Source organism: Schistocerca serialis, chromosome 5, assembly GCF_023864345.2.
Source record: "Schistocerca serialis cubense isolate TAMUIC-IGC-003099 chromosome 5, iqSchSeri2.2, whole genome shotgun sequence".
NCBI classification, from domain to species: domain Eukaryota; kingdom Metazoa; phylum Arthropoda; class Insecta; order Orthoptera; family Acrididae; genus Schistocerca; species Schistocerca serialis.
The window spans coordinates 684025368-684046788 of NC_064642.1; the positions used below are offsets into that span (position 1 = coordinate 684025368).

The 21421-nt window shown below is 40.3% G+C and overlaps 1 protein-coding gene across 4 annotated transcripts in view; it reads right to left on the reverse strand.

The window, feature by feature from the left end:
* The window catches only part of LOC126480754 (C-1-tetrahydrofolate synthase, cytoplasmic), a 171049-nt gene that overhangs the window by 124227 nt on the left and 25401 nt on the right, over positions 1-21421 (reverse strand). Inside the window, exon 1 of one of the 4 annotated variants that reach the window (XM_050104040.1) lies at positions 13581-13768. The exons of 1 other annotated variant lie outside the window; for it this stretch is intronic. The gene's annotated coding sequence lies outside the window, so the exon portion shown is untranslated. Of the gene's footprint in view, positions 1-13174; positions 13235-13317; positions 13462-13580; positions 13769-21421 lie in introns of those variants that run through there. 2 more of the 4 variants (XM_050104038.1, XM_050104039.1) reach the window with 2 other exon arrangements.

Consider the following 21421-nt stretch of genomic DNA (forward strand, 5'->3'; position numbering starts at 1 on the left):
TGAGGCAGTACTCACCCTACGACTTATCTTAGAAGAAAGATTAAGGAAAGGCAAACCTACGTTTCTAGCATTTGTAGACTTAGAGAAAGCTTTTGACAATGTTGACTGGAATACTCTCTTTCAAATTCTGAAGGTGGCAGGGTAAAATACAGGGAGCGGAAGGCTATTTACAATTTGTACAGAAACCAGATGGCAGTTATAAGAGTTGAGGGGCATGAAAGGGAAGCAGTGGTTGGGAAGGGAGTGAGACAGGGTTGTAGCCTCTCCCCGATGCTATTCAATCTGTATATTGAGCAAGTAGTAAAGGAAACAAAAGAAAAGTTCAGAGTAGGTATTAAAATCCATGGAGAAGAAATTAAAACTTTGAGGTTCACCGATGACATTGTAATTATGTCAGAGACAGCAAAGGACTTGGAAGAGCAGCTGAATGGAACGGACAGTGTCTTGAAAGGAGGATATAAGAGGAACATCAACAAAAGCAAAATCAGGATAGTGGAATGTAGTCGAATTAAGTCGGGTGATGCTGCGGGAATTAGATTAGGAAATGAGAAACTTAAAGTAGTAAAGGAGTTTTGCTATTTGGGGAGCAAAATAACTGATGATGGTCGAAATATAGCGGATATAAAATGTAGACTGGCAATGGCAAGGAAATCGTTTCTGAAGAAGAGACATTTGTTAACATCGAGTATAGATTTAAGTGTTAGGAAGTCGTTTCTGAAAGTATTTGTATGGAGTGTAGCCATGTATGGAAGTGAAGCATGGACGATAAATAGTTTGGACAAGAAGAGAATAGAAGCTTTCGAAACGTGGTGCTACAGAAGAATGCTGAAGATTAGATGAGTAGATCACATAACTGATGAGGAGGTATTGAAGAGAATTGGGGAAAAGAGAAATTTGTGGCGCAGCTTGACTAGAAGAAGGGATCGGTTGGTAGGACATATTCTGGGGCACCAAGGGATCACCAATTTAGTTTTAGAGGGCAGTGTGGAGGGTAGAAATCGTAGAGGGAGACCAAGAGATGAATACACTAAGCAGATTCAGAAGGATGTAGGTTGCAGTAGCTACTAGGAAACGAAGAAGCTTGCACAGGATAGAGTAGCATAGAGAGCTGCATGAAACCAGTCTCTGGACTGAAGACCACAACAACAACAACAAAACAACAACAACAACAAAAGGAATGGACTGGAACGCAGTTGTCATGTTGAACATAAGCAGCAATCTGGAGGGGTGGGGCAGGGGTAGCAGGGTACTAGTGGGGGCAGAGAAGAACTCTGTCCAGAGGAGTGAGCAGGGATTTGATGGAGGCGTGACAAAATTGCCACCAGCCGCAGTGTCAGGAGGCAGCATGGGGGTAAGGAGGGGAGAGGGGAAGAGCAAGACATGGAAATGGAAAAGACCAGGGAAGGGGAAAGATGGGTAGGTGTGTTGGCACAGGGTGGCACACGATGAGAGTTAGGGGTCATGAATAGGGAGGAGGTGATAGCACAAGGGGGAGGGGCAGAAACTGCTGGATGGATGTTGTGGGGATAGTGGGTTATTGTAGGTTGATTCTGGAATAATTTCGGAAGTGGAGAACGTGTTGCTAGGATAACTCCCATCAGCGCAGTTCAGAAAAGCTGGTGGTAGAGGGGAGGACCTAGATGGCCCAGGTTGTGAAATCAAGCATTTTATGTTCTGCTGTATGTTGTGCCAGAGGATGGTCTATTTTGCTCCTGGCCACAGTTTGGTGGTGGGTGGTCATTCTGGTGGACAGTTGGTCGGTAATCATATCAATACAAGAACCTGTGCAATGATGGCAGCAGAGCTGGTACATGACGTGGCTGCTTTCACCGGTGGCTCAGCTTCTGATGAGGTAGGATAAGCCTGTGACAGGAATGAAATAGTAAGTGCTGCCTGGGTGGGTTGGTTGGGTAGATCTTGCACATGAGTCTCCAATGGAAATACGATCCCTCTGGCAAGCGATTGGGGTTGGGAGTGGCATAGGGATAGGCTAGGATATTGTGGAAGTTAGGTGGGCACCAGAACACCACTTTAAGGAAGGAGGTGTGGGAAGGATCTTGGGCTGGATGTCCTTCATTTCAGGGCATGATAATTGGTAATCCAAGCCCTGATAATCAGTAATCCAAGCTTTGATGAAGGATGTGGTTCAGTTGTTCTAGTCCAGGATGGTACTAGGTGATGAAGGGGGTGCTCCTTTGTAGCTAGTTCTTGGGGGTGGTGGGAGGATTGAGGCTGTATGAGGAAATGGCACAGGAGATCTGTTTGCGGACTAGGTCTGGCAGGTAGTGTCTGTCTGTGAAGGCCTTGGTAAGACCTCCAGAACAATGAGCAAGAAAGTTCTCATCACTGCACATATGCTGTCCCTGGGTGGGCAGACTGTATGGAGGGAGTTTTTGTTGTGGAATGGTGTGCAAGTACTGTTGGTGATCAGTGGGTTTAACATGCATAGAGATGTGGATCAAGCAATCAAAGAGGTGGATGTCAACATCCAGGAAGGTGCATGCTGGGTTGAGGAGGACCAGCTGACACGAAGTTGTTGAGAATGTGAAGGAATGGTGACAGAGTGCCTCAGCCCTGAATCCAGATCCTGAAGGTACCATCAATAGACCTGAACCAGATTAGGAGTTGGACATTTTGACAGGCTGGGAAGGTCTCCTCTACATGATCCATAAACACGTTGGCAATGGAGGGCGCCATGACAGTGCCATGGGGGTGCCTGTGGCTGTGCTATGCATTTGTTTATATACCTTCCCTTCAAAGGAGAAGTATTTGTGAGTTAGGGTGATGTTAGTAATGTGTATGTGGAATGAGTAATGAGTTTGGAGTCTATTGGGAAAGGTAGTGGAGTCTGTTGGGAAAGTTAGTGTTCAATAACAGCTAGAACATGGGCACAAGGGATGTTAGTTACAGGGATGTGGTGTCAACAGTGTCAAGTAGGGATCCATGAGGTAAAGGGGGTGGGGATGGTGGAGAGCCAGTGAAGAAAGTGATTGGTATCTTTGATGTTGGAGGCAAGATTATGGGCAATTGATTGGAGGTGTTGGTCAGTGAGAGCCAAAATTCTTTCAGTGGGGACACAATTACTAGTGACAATTGGGTGTACAGGATAGTTAGGTTTGTAGATTTTGGAGGAACTTGTAGAAGGTTGGTGCAAGTGGTTTTATAGGGGTGACAATGTATTCAAGGGAGAAGCTCTGGAAAGGTCTAAGGCTTTAAGCAGGAGTTCGATGTTATGTAAGACTTCTGGGATGGGAACACTCTGCCAGAGTTTATAGGTGGAGGAGTCAGATAATTGGCAAAGTCACTACTATTATCAATGACACTAGTGGAACATTTGTCCACAGGTGGGATGATTAGGTAAGGATTTGTTTTGAGGTTGTGTTTGGCTGTTCTTTCTTCTGCTGAAAGAGTAATGTTGTTGGGAAGGGGCCTGGGGAAAGATAGTGAGGCAAAATTGGAATAAGGAATTCCTGGAAGGTCACCAGGGGATGGTTAGTTGGGAGGGGGGAGGGGGAGGATCATGGTTGGATGGTGATATCAACTGGGTGAGGCAGGGTTCAATGTTGGGATTTGGCTGTGGTTAGAGGGATGCATGGCAGAATGCATTGCATATTCATGCATTGCATGAATCAGGAAAAGGAGAGTGGGTGTTTGCCACCATGGTTAAAGGTGAGGTCTTAAGGTGAGGCCTCCAACAAAAACAACATTAGAAAAATCACAGACTTTATATCTCGTTCTTCTTGTTCTTTCTTTGGTTGGTCTAGCATTTTTGCTCACAAAGCTCTCTTAATCTGATATTATGAATATCCATTTTTATTGAATACCTTATGAAAGTGCACCTGTTGCTCTCATAAGCTATTAGTTTTAGGCACTACATGGGCCCCACGTACTACAATTTTAAGTAGGCTCATAGTTTGTGAAGAATGATGGTAGTTAAACATCTGCAATCATAAATCGGTGTGGTTTGGATTTACCGTACATGCAATGGCCTGAAAACCCATTCTCCTTATGTTGAACTAATACATCCAGAAACAGTAAACAGTCATGCATTTCTGTTTCCAAGGTAAATCTGGTATTTTCATGAACGGAATTTAGATGCTCAAGAAATTCTATCAATATGCCATCATCACGGAGCCACACACTGAATGTCTCATCGACATATTTCAAGAACAGTGTCAGTTTTAAAACCGCAGGGTTGAGTGCTTTTTCTACTAAATACTTCATAAATAAAATTTGTTGCCATGGTGAGAGAGGCCTACCCTTGGTGACACTGTTAATCTGTTCAATGTGTTGGTTATCAAATAAAAAATAAGTGGAGGTTAGTGTGTGCTTAAATTATGCAGTTAAGTCTTCCTCAAACTTGTAGCTAATCAATGATTGAGAACAACAAAAGCCACTTTAATAAAGAAGGAGATGATATCAAAGATAACTAGCAAATCAGACTGGTCAAGTTTCAAAGATTTTTTTTTATCAGCTTATAAGATCTGCTGAATTACAGACACGATGTTGACATTACCTACAAAACACCTCAGCAACGAGGCTGATACACAGATAGGTCCTCATCATTCACTGCTGGTCTAAAGTCAAAACTTTCAGTGTCTGCTCCAAGTAGGGTTTATAACTTCCATACTCTTCTGAACCCCTTTTTCTTCTGTGTAACTTTGTGCACCATGGAGAGGTTGTGTAATCAGGAGAGACAGTGCTGCAGCCTTTCAGTCTATTGATAACCTTCTTGGGTAAAGAGCTAGAGTTCACATGTGAAGCAGTTTCCTTTGATCAAGAGCTGTGAGGGTCCCTGTCAGTCTTACAGTATACTGCGTCCTCAAGTAAATTTTACATCATATTTATGAAGACATCACTTGGCAGCAAAACAGTGCCTTTACCTCTGTCTGAAAGAAGAATCACCACCTGGGAATGCTCTTCAAATTACAAAACACAGCTCTCTCAAAAAGGATATATTACTTTGTTAGAGACTGTCCCACGAGCCATTCCACGGACTATGGAAAAGTCACAATACTACCTGCAGTCTCAGACTACTGTGATTCATTGGTCTAGGAAGCTGTGTAAATACAATTAGTAGACAACCTGCTCAACCGAGACAAGGTTTTCCAGCTTGACAAAACATCAAAAGCACTCATTTCATTTCTATGAATCCAGTATGTTGACTTCAACAGTGAGTGTTCATTAGCAATAAAGGTATCATCAGGAGTACCTCAAGACTGCTCTTACTCTCGGCATACATAAACAGTCTGACAGACATGGTGATCAGCAATCTGCATCTGCTGGATAATGAGACTGTAGTATATTGGAAAGTATTGTCACTGAGTGACTGTAGAAGGATACAGAATGACTTAGATATAATTTCTATTTGATATGATGATTGGTAGCTTGTTCTGACTGTAGAAAAATTTAAGTTAAAGCAGATGAGCAGAAGAACTGGACCTATAATGTTCAAATACAATACCAGTTAAGTGCTTCTTGTCACAGTCAGATCAGTTAAATATCTTGGTGGAATGTTGCAAAATGACATGAAATGGAAGAAGCATGTAAGGAGGGTAAAAGGGAAGGCAAATGGTTGACTTTGGTTTATTGGGAGAATTTTAGGACAGTGTGGCTCATCTATAAAGTAGATCACATATACACTATGTGCTCAAAAGTATCCGGACACCTGACTGAAAATGACTTACAAGTTCGTGGTGCCCTCCATCGGTAATGCTGGAATTCAATATGGTGTTGACCCACCCTTAGCCTTGATGACAGCTTCTACTCTCGCATGCATATGTTCAATCAGGTGCTGGAAGATTTCTTGGGGAATGGCAGCCCATTTTTCAAAAAGTGCTGCACAAGTCGGCATTGCAAAACATCCCAGAGGCATTCTATATGACTCAAATCAGGACTTCGTGCAGGCCAGTCCATTACAGCGATGTTATTGTCATGTAACCACTCCACCATAGGCCTTGCATTATGAACAGGTGCTCGATCATTTTGAAAGATGCAATCGCCATCCCCGAATTTCTGTTCAACAGTGGGAAGCAAGAAGGTGCTTAAACCATCAATATAGGCCTGTGCTGTGACAGTGCCATGTAAAATAATTACATTGTTCAATCGTCCACTGTTTACGCTCCTTACACCAAGCGAGGTGTCGTTTGGCATTTACCGGCGTGATGTGGGGCTTATGAGCAGCCGCTTGACCATGAAATCCAAGTTTTCTCACCTCCCGCCTAACTGTCATAGTACTTGCAGTGGATCCTTATGCAGTTTGGAATTCCTGGCTGATGGTCTGGATAGATGTCTGCTTATTACACATTATGACCCTCTTCAACTGCCAGTGGTCTCTGTCAGTCAACAAACGAGGTCGACCCGTGCGCTTTTGTGCTGTACGTGTCCCTTCACATTTCCACTTCACTATTACATCGGAAACAATGGACCTAGGGATGTTTAGGAGTGTGGAAATGTCATGCACAGATGTATGACAAGTGACACCCAATCACCTGACCATGTTCAAAGTCTCAGTCTACTCAAACTGATAGCTATGGTATTTACATCAACATGTAACTTAGCACAGACCACAATCAGCAATCTATATTTTGAAAACGACCGGATCCATCTAATACAAATATTACAATTATGTGAGATTTACATTCTTGACTCCAAGTATTCCAATAAATTGTAGGAGGGGGATAATGAGGTATTCTTTTACTTTGTTTTTTGAATATTTAGGGATTTTCAATTATCTGCTTGATATCCACTGGCGAACTGTGCACTTTTACACCAGAATATAAAACTCCATTATGAACCCTAGAAAGAGATGACTAGTCATCAAACCTAAGATTATTTTGAACACCACACTGCTTTACTAGGCATGGTCCTGTTGGAAGTGGTATGCCACTACTTTCCTCTCACCTTTGGGGGACATACAGTTTAATGTGGATTCCGAACCATGGAGCAACTCGGCTTTTTTCACATCAATAAAGACTGCCAGGGGTGAAAGAAGTGGTAAGTGACAGATAAAAATTCTAGGATTAACCGGGGATTGAACCAAATTCTTTGGATCTGTACCACTGAGCCACCATAAAGAAATTATTTCCACTTCTAGTACCGTGGTTAAGAATTGCTGACTTCATCCTACATTCATTCTTGTTATTAAATGCAAATATCATTAGGAAATCTAATTATTGGCACGTAAGTGTAAGAATCTCTCTCTGCTGACACATCAAGGGTAGCAGAACAAAGGTCACTGTTCTGACAGGCCTTATACTTCTGATGTCATCGAACTGTCTGTGTTAATATTTGTTTGGTGTAACACACTCATTTTCTGACTCAAAGTACATGACACAAATGTACAATCCTACACGGCCAAGTGAATAATGTATCTGTCCTTTCAGGTACGGGTGGTGTATGGCCACTGAGATCTTACACAGCATTGTGTGTGGGTATCCTAAGCCCACTGATCAGATATTCACAGGAAGCAGCTTAACTGTGTTTTTCACGAGTCATGCCCCTGCCATTGTCAAATTCCAGCAAATGCTGGAAGATGTTTCTCCTTTTTACATGATCTTCTCACAAATAAACATCTTTCACATACCAATATTATGAAAAGAACAGTTGCTACTCACCATATAGCAGAGATGCTGAGTGGCACATGGGCACAACAAAAAAGACTGACATCTTTCACATATGTTTTCTGAGTGAGAAATTTGCTATGAAATCTTTCAAACAATGGAAAATTCAGGACAGGATACTGACAATAATGTGAGCGAGAGCTTGATTTGCGTGAATGTGTATGTGTATGCTATCTAATGCAGAAAAAGAGCTTTTGACCAAAAGCTTAACTTGTAAGCAGTCCTTTTGTTGCACCTGTCTGCAACACAGCATGTCCACTATATGGTGAGTAGCAATCTATGTAATCTTTCCTTATATATAGAACACAGATGTCTTTACTCCTACCTACATTTTGGACTTGTGCTGAAATGCTACACATTTGATTAACAAAGCACAAAGGACACTTCAGACCCATTTGACATTTGTAGCATGTCATCTGAATGATACAATTTGAATGGCCAGTAGTGTATAAGTTGGTCCCCTTTTAACTTGTTATCCAGTCAGAACCCAATGAGCACACAGTATTTTGTTTAGTGTATCACTATTAATGTTTGCTTCTTGTGCGAGAAAGTAAGTTTTTGTTTGTTTGAAATTCCAAAATATAAGTCTTTGTAGCATTAAGACTTAACATGACCATAACAAAGCCAGAAGTAATTATTAGCACAGGAGATGATGAACATACTGTATTGACCAGAACATAAACTGCACTTTTTATACATATTTCACCCTTGAAAAGTTAGGGTGTTACTTATATCCACTACCTTGCATTTTTACAAACAATTGCTGTGCAACAATACAACTAACTACCATCTGCAGCTGATACTGGCGACAAAGCATTTTATTAGGCAATGATGCCAACTTTTATTGGTGTTTTATTGGCATTAAAATTGTGTAGGTTAACCAGTACTGCTTCCTTAGATTATAATTCTGTGTGTAGGTCTACCAGTACTGTTTCCTTAGCTTATATTCTGTTTCATTTGGGTATTGGTAAGAAAGCCTAATTTATGACAATATGAACAACCATTTAGAGCAAAAAGCATCTTCAAGCCAAGGAATTTGGTGTAGTTACAATGCAATATTCAAACTTACAGTTGCCCATCATGTCAAAACCCCAACCAACAGAGAAGCCGGAAGAAAGTATGAACTGGTTGAATGTAATGTGCAACATTGGTTTGGTTCAGAAGAAAAATCAAAGAAGGCAGTTTCAATGAGAAAATCATTCAGAGGACCTAAATGTGACAAGTATCTGGAACTTGAAGCTAAAGTTCTCACCTATATGTAAGATAAGAGGAAAGATGGGATGCCTGTCTTAAGAGAAATTACCCAACTCAAGGCCTCAGATTATGGTATGTTGATAATTTTTACTTTTGGACTGTCCAACTACAACTGAATGAAACACAATTTTTGTGCCATACATGTTTTGCCTTTATTCTTTGCAAGGCATCTTCAATGGAAGGTTCCATGGATGATGATCTTCGTGTTGTGTTATTGTTTCATTTTTGGCAGTGTTGTTGTTCTTATAACTGCCATTTGCGTTTCTGTTTTCCACACTTCACAGCGCTAGGAACTGAACACTTGTTTTGATGCTGTGTTTTGGTTTCTGTTATTCAACATCTGACAGTCGGCAATACAAATCAAAACATAGCATCAACATCCAATTATGAAAGTGTCACTAATCCCCTCTTCATCAGACTGGTAATGCTGACGAAATGCCAGTATTTTTTCATATCCAGAGCAGTACAATAGTAGACATAAAAGGGAAAAAAGTATCTCATTAAGGGCAAATGAGCTGTTACAGTCAATGGGGGAAGTTATGCCCTTACATTATTCTGAAGAGAGAAACCACGGCCAAAGAAAACTTTCCTATGGGCTTAGCCATTTGCTACCAAGAAACGTGCTGAATGACGGTGCAGCTGAAGGTTGACCAGTTGTCTGCTGTTTGGAATCATAGACCTAGAGCACTGCTTGCTAAGAGAGTCATGCTAGTTTTGGATGCTATTAAGGGATGTCTAACTGCTGAAGTAAAAGATAAACTTGCTGCACAAGAGACATATTTTCTCATAATACCTGGAGGAATGACTTCATAACTAGCATAGAACAATTCTGAGAGAAATTTTATTTCGGAAATAAGTGGCAGGTGTTAAGACTTTTACTGACCCCTGGTTAAGTTCACTAAACAGTGGTTATGTGGTAATGCCCAACCCCTGAACTAGCTGGTTCAGATTCTGGAGGGGAGACTGTCTGCCAGGGAAAGAACACTTGAAAAGGACTGGAGAAGTCTAGGAAAAGGGGTAGATTTATTGGAAAGGCACCCAGAACTGTGAGTCTGGGGAGACTTACCGTACAGGATGAGAAGGAAAGACTGAGTCAGTCTTTCCTTCTCATCCCATAAGTCTCCCCTGATCCATGGTTCTGGGTCACTTTCCCAAAATCTACCACTTTTCCTAGACCTATCCAGTCCGTTGCCTTCACCCTTCTTCCTTCCCGTTCAACCCTTCTGGATGAAGGAGGCCACTTTATACCTTTATTACTAACATGGATAAAAACACTTTCTTTGTTGTACTCTGGTTCAAGTCATATCAACGTGATAGAAAGCAGTAGATAGTATTGAATAATTCCGCAATGATGCCTGCCTGCTCTGACTGAGGGACAGTACAATGTGCAGTACCAGAGGCCTCGGTGCTTGGTCCTTTAATTTTCCTAATCTTTATCAGTGACCTGTCATGGTGTATGACAAAAAAAAAAAATCACACTTCACTCGTTTTTCAGATGACAGAACTATTATGACTGACAAAGAACCCAACTGCAGTCTAGAGACCACTGTGACCATTATATTCAAAGAAACTCCAGCTTGGTTCACTTCAAATGGTCTGTCCGTCAATGTTAACAAGTCTAACTTCATTCAGTTTCACTCAGCTGACACGCAACAGGAAAATGTTGAAACAAAATTTGGTGAGAAAGAAATACTTAGAGTTGAGCCTTCGAAATTCTTAGGATTACATATTAACAAGAAACTAAGCCAATCAGTTCACATCATTGACCCATGTAAAAGACTGAATTCAGCAGCATTTGCCAAACTCAATTGCATCTGTTTGTGCACTGGAAACAATCAAGGCAGCATACCTTGTTAGAGCATCATATTCTAGAGAAATCAGTCACAAGCAAATAAAACACTTATGGCACAGAAGAGGGTCATCAGAATTATGAGTAGAAAGCACCATAGAAGCACTTAGAAATTTATTCAAACAACTGGAGGTCCTCAACATGCCATGCCAGTACATTCTTTTCACTAATGTGTTTTGTGAATAAAAATCGTACAATTTATGAAATAATGCATATCATGATCATGATAAAAGTAAACATGGCCTTCACACATATAAAAAAAACGCAGTATGGTACACAAAGAAGTACATTATTCAAGTGTAAAAGTATGTAATAAGTTTCCAGTTAATGTTGAATCAAGTATTGGAGATATAACTAAATTCAAAAAATAACTAAAACTTTTTCTTTTGGGTAGCTCTTTCTATTCTTTACAGGAATTTTTTGACAGTGTGTAATACTTTGTGAAATGTATTTAATTTTAAGAATTCGTATGTGAATTGCTATATAGCACTGGTGTATCACTTGTTGACAGAATGCTTTTCATATGAGTCAGAATGTAAGTGCTATAATTTGTTCATGTGATCACTGTTATAACTATTATGACACATTCTACATCACAGTGGTACACTTGGATCCCTTGAAAACAAATCAATAAGTTAGATGGCTTGTTACCATTTTTCCTCTTCGGAGATAGTACACATCAGCAGCAAAGAGTAAGGAGAGGAATGACGACATGAGGGCAGACTGCATGCAGCAGGTAATCTCTGCAAAACTGCTTTGGCCCCTGCTACATGTCCATATTAATTTTCAGTGCAAGGTCTACTCATCAAATGAATGCCACTATCACAATTCAATGGAAGTTCCAGTGACTCTACTGAAGGAATTAGTTCTCGAGTCCAAAGTGCTGTGCTACATCATTTGTTTTCCAATGAGTTCTGTATGGGTGACACTTGTTTTAAGAGGTATGTAAGACTTCTAAAAATGTTGGTTACTATTACTTATCACTAATATTTGAATTACTTACAGATGTTTGTAGTTGTTACTATATAACTGCATTACTCTGGATTGTAGATACCATGCCAATACTGGCCACATTATACTAGTGACCCTTACTCGTTTTCCCCTGTGATTAGCCTACTGACTCCACTCAGTGCACTTCTATCTCATCATATGTCACAAAATCTCTCCAACTCAATTTAATATTAACTGAAACTTTTAACGTACAATTACATTCTTTGTACAGAATTTCAACTGTTGTGTTTTGACACACACACAAACACACACACACACACACACACACACACACACACACACACACACACACACACCTACATTCTACTAAGTGAATACACAGATCTGATAATATTTTGGAGCTGCTTGTAGTTCCTTTTAACATGAATAGGCAGTCATAGTCTAAAAATGGTAAAGTGTTTCACACACACTAAATGTAAATGCCGTGTGGCTAGGGCCTCCCGTTGGGTAGACCGTTTGCCTGTTGCAAGTCTTTCGAGTTGACGCCACTTCGGCGACTTTCATGCCGATGGGGATGAAATGATGATAAGGACAACACAACACCCAGTGCCTGAGCACAGAAAATCTCCGACCCAGCCAGGAATCAAACCCGGGCCTTTAGGTATGACATTCCGTCGCACTGAACACTCAGCTACCAGGGGCAGACTCACATAGATTGGTTATAACCCATGTGGTGTTGGTAGCAACACACCAAATAAAACAGACGTACCAAATGCAATTACATGTATTGCACCACAAACACGTAGTTATTGGGATGGCAGGGTTGAAGTGACTATGAAAGAACATAAGATATTTAAACCTGAAGTGATGTACCAAGTAGCACTATTAAATAACTATAATTACTACCACCATGGCGTCTAATGTCGATTTTTCTTCATTGTAAATATCAGGTCAGGTACACCCACACCCAACAAATGCTCCAATCTTTGAGCAAAGATTTTTCCAGTCTTTAACAAAATTTCTGCTCCTTTAAACAGTATGACAGAGCCTACCACATTATCATTTGAATACCGTGTAGTGGCCCAAGTTATAATACGAATTAACAATACCTAAAACCTTTTAACACGATAACAAAATACTAATGATCACAAAATCTAGGCGACTTACGAGCAATGTGTACGAAAACACACACGAAATTAAATATTTTAAAAGAAATAGAAATAATATAATAAATACTGATAACTTGGTATTTACGTCCCATTTTGTTCATGACTACTATAGTATTTGCAACACTTCTTCTTTGTAGCAATTATTTTCATATATCAGTGCACTGCTACGGGGTCCTAAATAAATCGTACCATATATGGATACACACTTCTAGTGCAAGTTAACGGGTATGTCCTTCGCCTCTAGTACTGGGCGTAATACCACAAATTAATAAAAACCCATCTCATCATACGGCATTTTCAGTAATCGAAATAAAAAGATCTGGAAATACCTGCAGGACGCGCTAATGTTTGTCACGCAAACCGGCAAGCTTTCCCTCGGCGTCCTGACGAATGGGAGATGTCGAACGCATAATTACAGTTATGTAATACTCATAACAACAGATGTCGTAGTGAGATTAACAAGAGTACATACCTTAGTGCGGATCGTGTTACTTTTTAGCGTTACTTTACTCAGCTCAGTTCTTAGTAAACAACAATTCCATTCAAAATAAGCCGCTACAGCAACAGGTGGTTCTGTAATGTCAGTGTTGCTGAGTAGGCTCTACTATGATTTGAATATCCACCACATTCGAAAAATCTCTCTTATCAGGTAGGGCACGAGGGCAAATCTACATCTTGTCTGACCTTTTGATAACCCTTCAAATAACATGGAATCCTAACTCAACCAACACTCACATGCAACGAGCAGATTTTTATTTCACCAAATCCTTTGGCCCCTTGATCCGTATAACAAGTCTTCGGCGTCTGCAGTTTTTTTATAAAAATTTTAGTTGTAGTATAAAAAGTCTTCGGCGTCTGTAGTTTTTGATATATATTTTGGTTGTATGTATTACGGAGAAATGTGTCTTGAAACCACCCTGATGTTTACGTTTGTGCCAAAAATTAATTTATAAATAGCCTCCCCTAAGCACTCGGGTATTATTACTTGGGAGGTAGATTTATTTATTTTTAAGCTCTCATCCATCATTATGCATGATTTTAAAGCTACATCACATTTCTGTACTTCCGTACTTTGCGGCGTAGGTGCAGCGAATGCGCAAAGATCATCAAATACTTGATTTGTTGCGAAATGACGAAGAAATGCCGTAAAAGCCCGTCCACACGCAACGATCTGTCTGCGCAAATGTCTGCGCACATAACATCTGCGCAGACAGATCGTTGCGTGTGGACAGAAGATTTGCACCAACCTGAGATGTGTGCAAACCTGAAAGTTGGAGGTTTGAGCGAAACCTCTCAAATCTGTGCGTTCAAATCACATCTGCGCAGACAAGTTGGAGCGTGTGAACAGGAGATCGCCGCAAATCTGGCGCGAAACAGCTGTTTGCTTAGTCTAGTGTTTGTATTTGTGCGTACAGGGCATTAAAATGGCTGATACTCGTCAGTGTTCTCGAGAGTTTGTAAGTGAATTCATTGAAATATATAGAAACCACCCATGTTTGTGGAAGATTAAAGTAAAGAATATAGTGACACAGGCAAAAAGACAGCAGCATACAGTGCTCTAATTGAAAAATTGCGGGTATTATTTCACTCTACTCTTGTTTCGATATTGCAGTTGAAAATTCCAAATCCTTGTAGCTCCTTCCTGTTGCTAGGAATCTTAATGTTACCGCCAGCCGTTCATGAGGAGAAATTGCCCTTCTCTATACAAGTATTTTTTCTCATAATATGAGGGGTTACAAGCTTTAAGAGATAATTATAAGTTTCGACATCCATCCGCAAATAATTTCGCCAGTCGCTAGGTTCGCTCTGCAACTCCCGCAGTAAATTTACGTGAGAAAACTGCTTTCGCTTTAGCAGCCACTGTCTACACCATTTTGACCACTTTCTCTGTTTCCTGCGGTTGGTCTGGATGTTTCTTGCAACATAAGTTGCGAACACAGACCACAACAGAACTTCCTCCGTTTCTATATTTCAAAATAACTGAATTAAATTTTTGACGTTCACGGGGAGCGTAGTCGCTTGCCACTGATATTTCTTTTCTATACCGACAGATGGCGGGCGAGTAGTAGATTGGGGTTTGTGTCGTGTGAACACACCACATTTGCAGCGATCTTTTGCACGTACAGACATCTGCGCCGATGTCTGCGCAGACAGATCGTTGCGTGTGGACCAGGCTTAAGAAATAAATTTAAATGTTATTTAGATACATTAAGTGCATTTAGTACTTAAGAATAGCTTCAAGCAAGACTTCAGAAATATCCAATTTAAATTTAAAAAATTTTCCAGCCATGATTCAGTATAAATATTAATTTACATTTCTGCTTCAAAATACTCTTTTTTGTGTTAAGTACCTGCAGAAATCGACAGTTTAGCTCAATCAAAGGAGAACAAATAAGGCATATTCGGGGGAAAATCGTGGTGTCAAAAATTTTTACTCAGTGGGAAGAGTGTCTGGAAAAACACACTACAAATCCTGACCAGTTCGTTGTGACGGGAAGGGAGTTTAAAGGTAACTTTTTTATATATATATTTTTCTCAAATAACTCGGAAACAGTGGTTCCTAGCGAAAAGGTTTTCCAGGACATAATTGACCTACATTAAATTTCCTACAGAAAAGTTTCCATTTATTTTTTCTCTATGACTAATAATTTATGCATTTCAGGTGATGGAAAAATAGCATTTTATTAAAACCATTGTTCTAACAGTATAAAATTTATGTTTTTCTTTAATGAAGTGGCCTAAAAACTCTTGGGAGATTGAGCGTATGTCCTACTCAAAAGTATTACATTCCATATGTTTTTTGAAGTTAAGTTGTGAGGATGGATCATGCGCTGTACTTGGGTGGATCAGTTGGTAGAGCACTTGCCAGCGAAAGGCAAGATCCCCAGTTTTAGTCTTGGTGTGGTACACAGCTTTAATCTGACAGGAAGTTTCATATCAGTTCACACTCAAGTGCAAAGTCAAAATTACATTCTACTTGCAAGAACTTCATGCCACTGCAAGTTCTTTGTAACGGTTTAAACACTGAGGCAGATCATTTTGTTTTCTAAAAGACTTGCAATTGACAGTTGTGTCATCTCAAGTGTTACAGATTATTTAAATGGTTAACAAATACACTCACATACACAAGCACAAAATTTAGTTCAAATGTGATACACTGGGAAACTGTCTTCAGAGTTGACAACACTGATTGACTTTTGATCATCCTGTATGGCAAGTGTAGTGTTCAGGGAAAGGTGACTTCCTTCACCCCAACTTCATTTTACAGAGAGACTATACCTCCCCACATTTCCTGTCCGGTTGTCATATGTGAATAGACAAATTAACTTCACTGAACACAAGTTTATGTAGTGGAGTTATTTAAAGTGTATTGAATGACTACTTATTTTCAATTATTAACTGAGCTTTAATGTAAAATACGAAGTCGTCAGTGGCCTATATAGTGATGGCGGGAAAGGGAGTGGATAGATGTGGCAGTTTTCTGCTGTTGATCGTTTACAGCTAAGTGTAAAGCCATGTAATTGTGATTCAGTCACTTGCTTGTGAATTAATGAATGAATTAACTGACTTCTCTCAGCACCAGCTGTGTTACTGGTAGACTGCACAAACCTTTTCCATTCAGAAACTGCTGGCACTTGGAGAGTGGGCTGCACTTGCCACACACCCACATTGTATTTTATCTTCCAAAAAGGGTGTGAATATGTCTCATGGAATTGGACTAATCATATCTAAGTCTAGAAAAGTAATCTGCTGTAATGCGTTACTTGACTTAGGCTGAAATATCTAAAATTCTATAGCATCTAGATGACCAATTTCTGTTTGCAAATGGAGACAGTATAAGCCTCTGGCCCTCTTCACGTTTTGCGAGGGCTGAGGCTGGGTGACATATTTGATATGTCAAGTTGTCAAAAATATCCCAGATAGTGATAGTCGAGACAATGAAATCGAGATTGTTGAATGCATATTGACAGCATGTCACCCCTGGAATATCTTCTTCAGTGTGTTAGATAGTTGACAACTCCAGCTGTTAAGCTTTCATACGTAATAGCAAATAAGTAATCAATAAACTTAAAATAACTCCAGTATATATACATAAGCCCAGTGAAGTTATTTTGTCGACTCACATAAGAGAACTAGACAGTAAATTCTGGGGTGGTATAGTCTGTCTGTAAACTGAAACATGAGTAGTGTTCATGACATGGAATTTGTCTTTCTCGGGAGAACACTACAGCTACTGCTCAGCATGACCAAGAATCAATTTCCCCTCTAGCAGTCTAGAACAGTATGCAGAGATTTACGTCGATTCTGTCCATATGCATTACTAATGTTAGCATTGTTAGTAACTCATATCTGCACTCCATGTAGTGTTAAGGCATAATTTTGTGCAAAATAAATATTCTCCATGCATGTCTCTGCATTATGTCTCTAGTGATTCATAAGGCACACTGTGCAGGGTCAACTAACATTGTGAAACATCTTATAGTTGCTTCTTGTGTCGTATTGTGGTGAATAGAGTGTGGAATTAGCTGCTCATTCTTTAGTTTGCAAACAGACGAAAGAGACAAGGAGCATGAGCACAATCCAGCAACCTACTTTCCCTCACACTTCTGTACCACACATTTTATACCTCCACCCTGCCAAACCTCCAGAACACGATTTATCCCTTCGTACAGCTCTAATGCACTTACATATGGTACATACATTTAACATTTCTTTTTAACTCACTTTATTTCAAATCAAACATTAATTTATACTTAAAACCTATATTTTTATTAATCTGAGATTTTTCCATCCCTTGTAATGCAGAAACTATTACTCCTAGAGGAAAATGAATAAATCATTTCTGTAGGAAATTAAATGTGGTTTAATTCTCTACTGTGAAACATATTCTGTAGGATCCGCGATTTTCGTGTTCTTCGAGAAAAAGGAAAAAAGTTACTTTTAAATGCACCCTCTCCCCTAGCACCCCAACGCTCACACCCCACCGATCAGAATTTTTAGTATGTTGTTCCTTCTATCACAGTGTAAAAATTTGCAACCCGCCGATTTTTCCCCTGATTTTCCTTCAGTGACTTGACTAGTGCTGCCAGTCAAGAGAATGATTGGAGAACATAAGGTTTTACAAGAAAAAAAGGTGTGCTGTGTATTAGTTCGTATCTGTTAGTAACACTGCACCTTAGTTTACACAAAATTTTTCTTCATGATTGTGTCTTGGATTACATATGTTTCATGGTTAGCACTCGCAGATTTTCATGTCAAAGCAATGTTTCTTAACAGTCAGAAATTTTGTCAGCTTTATGTCTCTAAAATGTGGTTTCTCACTTAAACTTTTTAATGAGAAATTTGTGTCATATGACACATCTCATATCAGTGTAACTTAAGATCCAAAGCCAAACAGAATTATTACCACTAGTTCCAGGTACTAGTAGCCCGAGTTAATTGTTGATTCTGTATGTGCTTTAAGCACAGATCCCAGTATTTACGTTTTCTTTGATACCCTTCCATCAGTTGTTCCAATGTAATACATGTACCTTTGTGAAATTATCATTTCTGAGAATGCATGCTGTTACAGCGTGATTACCTGTAAATACACATTAATGCAATAAATGCTCAAAATGATGTCCGTCAACCTCAATTCATTTGGCAATACGTGTAACGACATTCCTCTCAACAGCGAGTAGTTTGCCTTCCGTAATGTTCGCACATGCATTGACAATGCGCTGACGCATGTTGTCAGGCGTTGTCGATGGATCACGATAGCAAATATCCTTCAACTTTCCTCACAGAAAGAAATCCTGGGACGTCAGATCCGGTGAACGTGCGGGCCATGGTATGGTGCTTCGACGACCAATCCACATGTCATGAAATATGCTATTCAATACCGCTTCAATCACAGGCAAGCTATGTGCTGGACATCCATCATGTTGGAAGTACATCGTCATTTTGTCACGCAGTGAAACATCTTGTAGTAACATCGTTAGAACATTACGTAGGAAATCAGCATACACTGCAACATTTAGATTGCCATCGATAAAATGGGGGCCAATTATCTTTCCTCTCATAAGGCCGCACCATACATTAACCCACCAAGGTCGCTGATGTTCCACTTCTCGCAGCCATCGTGGATTTTCCGTTGCCCAGTAGTGCATATTACGCCGGTTTACGTTAATGCTGTTGGTGAATGTCGCCTCGTCGCAAAATAGAACGCGTGCAAAAAATCTTTCATCGTCCCGTAATTTCTCTTGTGGCCAGTGGCAGAACTGCACACAACGTTCAAAGTCGTCGCCATGCAATTCCTGGTGCATAGAAATATGGTACGGGTGCAATCGCTGTTGATGTAGCATTCTCAACACCGATGCTTTTGAGATTTCCCATTCTCGCGCAATTTGTCTGCTACTGATGTGCGGATTAGCTGCGACAGCAGCTAAAACACCTACTTGGGCATCATCATTTGTTGCAGTTCGTGGTTGACGTTTCACATGTGGCTGAACACTTTCTGTTTCCTTAAATAACGTAACTATCAGGCGAACGGTCTGGATACTTGGATGATGTCGTCCAGGATACCGAGCAGCATACATAGCACACGGGGCTTTTTGATCGCAATAGCCATACATCAACACGACATCGACCTTTTTCGCAATTGGTAAACGGTTCATTTTATCACGGATAATGTATCAGGAAGCAACAAATACCGTCCGCACTGGCGTAATGTTACGTGATACCACTAATTTATAAGTTGGTGACTATTACAGCGCCATCCATCACAAAGCGAAAGAAGTGGTCCAACTAAAACATTCATATTTCTTTACGTACTACACGAATATGTAATGAAAAACGGGGATTCCTATCTAAAAAAAAAAAACGCAGTTGATATCCGTTTGACCTATGGCAGCGCCATCTAGCGGGCCAACCATAGCGCCATCTGGTTTCCCCCTTCAAGCTAGATGAGTTTCGTTCTTTGTAGTTTTTTCGTTTGATGCTTATTTCGTCAGATATTTGGCCCACTCACTATCAATGGACCACCTTGTAGTTATGTTACACGTTGTTACATAATGTTTATTTACTTTTCATTTAGTACATAATGCCTTACAACATGCACATTACATGTATTCAGTTGAAAAAGACGTACTATGTCCTTTAAAAACGGCTTTAACACTTGTCGTACAGATGTTGCACAGTTCACAGAACAGGTTCGAATATCCCGCCATAAACTTCGCACTTTTGCGCTCTAGCGATAACATGTTGTGTTGCTTGTTCAGTTGCCTGTGACTGGTTCCTAATCAATTCAGCAGCGTCCGTGACGCGACGAAGCAGTTCATCTCGCGTATTTACCTTCACTTTGTGCACTTCTGATATCATACAACCCCATAAACAGAAATCTAAAGGTGCAAGGTCAGGTAATCTTGCACGCCAGTCAATAGCACCGCCACGGCCAATCCAGCGAAGAGGGTAGGTGCAGTTGAGATGGTCCCTCACATACAGGGTGTTACAAAAAGGTACAGCCAAACTTTCACGAAGCATTCCTCACACACAAAGAAATAAAATATGTTATGTGGACATGTGTCCGGAAATGCTTACTTTCCATGTTAGAGCTCATTTTATTACTTCTCTTCAAATCACATTAATCATGGAATGGAAACACACAGCAACAGAACATACCAGCGTGACTTCAAACACTTTGTTACAGGAAATGTTCAAAATGTCTCCATTAGCGAGGATACATGCATCCACCCTCCATCGCATGGAATCCCTGATGCACTGATGCAGCCCTTGAGAATGGCGTATTGTATCACAGCCATCCACAATACAAGCTCGAAGAGTCTCTACATTTGGTACCGGGGTTGCGTAGACAAGAGCTTTCAAATGCCCCTATAAATGAAAGTCAAGAGGGTTGAGGTCAGGAGAGCGTGGAGGCCATGATGAACAGTAACCTGTTGATGCTACGTACTGATGTGCTTGATGCTAGTACTGTAGAGCAATGAGTCGCATGTCAACACAACACAACCAAAGTCAGCATTACCTTCCTTCAATTGGGCCAACTGGCGGTGAATCGAGGAAGTCCAGTACATACTGACGAAACTAAAATGAGCTCTAACATGCAAATTAAGCGTTTCCGGACACATGTCCACATAACATCTTTTTTTTATTTGTGTGTGAGGAATGTTTCCTGAAAGTTTGGCAGTACCTTTCTGTAACACCCTGTATAAGCTAACATGTGGAGGGGCACTGTCATGTTGAAAGTACATTCCAGTTCGCTTGGCTAAAGGAATGTCTTCCAATAGTTCCACAAATGAATTTTCCAAAAAGTGCAGGTACCTCTATCACGTCAATCGCTGATTGATAATAAATGGACCTATCAAAAGGTTACCGATCATGCTGCACCATACATTTATGGCTTGGAAATTGCTATCCACTGAAGTGCGTATATTTTTCTGTGACCATCGATGATTATTGCATGTGTTGTTTATTCCATGTCGTGAAAACTGGGCTTCGTCAGTGAATAGTGTGTGTGGAAGTAAATGACTATTCTCAGTTACCCAGTGACATAACTGAAGTCATTGCACATTGTCGCCAAC